The sequence below is a fragment of the Palaemon carinicauda genome, chromosome 44, assembly GCF_036898095.1.
Source record: "Palaemon carinicauda isolate YSFRI2023 chromosome 44, ASM3689809v2, whole genome shotgun sequence".
Taxonomy (NCBI): Eukaryota; Metazoa; Arthropoda; class Malacostraca; order Decapoda; family Palaemonidae; genus Palaemon; species Palaemon carinicauda.
In genome coordinates, this window is record NC_090768.1 from 26,980,248 (window position 1) to 26,981,956 (window position 1,709).

Here is a 1,709-nt window from a genome sequence, read left to right on the forward strand (position 1 = left end):
AAATTGGGCGGTAATCAGTTGGACTTGAGCTACCACAAACACATTTACATAGTGGAGTAACATTACCAATTCTCCAACAAGTGCTAAAAGCTCCTCTTCTTGCTAACTTGCACAAAATAACAGGTAACTTTGGAGCTATGAAATCTGCAGTCTTTATAAAAAACAAAGCAAAAATACCATTTGGGTCCACACACACGCGCATATATATATATATATATATATATATATATATATATATATATATATATATATATATATACATATATATATATATATATATATATATACTGTATATATATACATATATATATGTGTGTGTGTGTGTGGGGGGGGGGGGCTTTAAGCATCTATGTAAATAAAGGTACGCATGTATATATATATATATATATATATATATATATATATATATATATGTGTGTGTGTGTGTGTGTATTTACATATAGTGTGTATATGTATACACATACACAAATATATATATATATATATATATATATATATATATATATATATATATATATATCTGTGTGTGTGTATATATGCATGCACACATACCATGCATATACATTATATCATCAACATTATCAGCCGTAGTTAGTCGTAGTCCACTGCAAGACAAATGCCCCAGACATAGTAGATTAGCCAGGGCACCAGCCACCCGTTGAGATACTACCGCTAAAGAATTATGGGTTCCTTTGACTGGCCAGACAGTACTACATTGGATCCTTCTCTCTCTCGTTACTGTTCTTTTTCCCCTTGCCTACACACAAACACACCGAATAGTCTGGCCTATTCTTTACATGCTCTCCTCTGTACTCATACACCTGACAACACAGATTACCAAATAATTCTTTTTCACCCGTTACTGCACTGTAATTGTTCAGTGGCCACCTTCCTCTTGGTAAGGGTAGAAGGGACCCTTTAGCTATGGTAAGCTGTTCTTTTAGAAGGACACTCCAAAATCAAACCATTGTTCTCTAGTCTTGGGTAGTGCCATAGCCTATGTACCATGGTCTCCCACTGTTTTGGGTTAGATATCTCTTGCTTGAGGGTACACACGGGTACACTATTCTACAGTATCTTATTCCTCTTCCTCTTGTTTTGGTATTTATTTTTAAGTTTATATGGGAGATATTTATTTCAATGTTACTGTTCTTAAAATATTCTATTTTTCCTTGTTTCCTTTCCTCACGAGGCTATTTTCCCTTTTAGAGCCCTTGGGCTTATAGCATTCTGCTTTTCCAACTAGGGTTGTAGCTTAGAAATTAATACACACACACATTATATATATATATATATATATATATATATATATATATATATATATATATATATATATATACATATACATATATATGAACATATATCACAAGCACACGTGATTTTAATTAATGTAAATATCACCCACGAATGGCATTTAATACCGAATTCTATCCTGGGAATATATATCCACTTGGAATTCATTTTTTGGTAACAGCTTCTGGCCGGGTGGGGATTCGAACCACCACCTGTTCGGCTGGAGACTATGCCTGCAGTGACCATACCGAGTCAGCTATCAAGAGAGACTGAAAGTTTATGACAAGTTCCCGTACATATTCCTGTCGAATTCAGGCATAGTCTCCAGCCGAACAGGTGGTGGTTCGAATCCCCACCCGGCCAGAAGCTGTTACCAAAAAATGAATTCCAAGTGGATATATATTCCCAGGATAGAA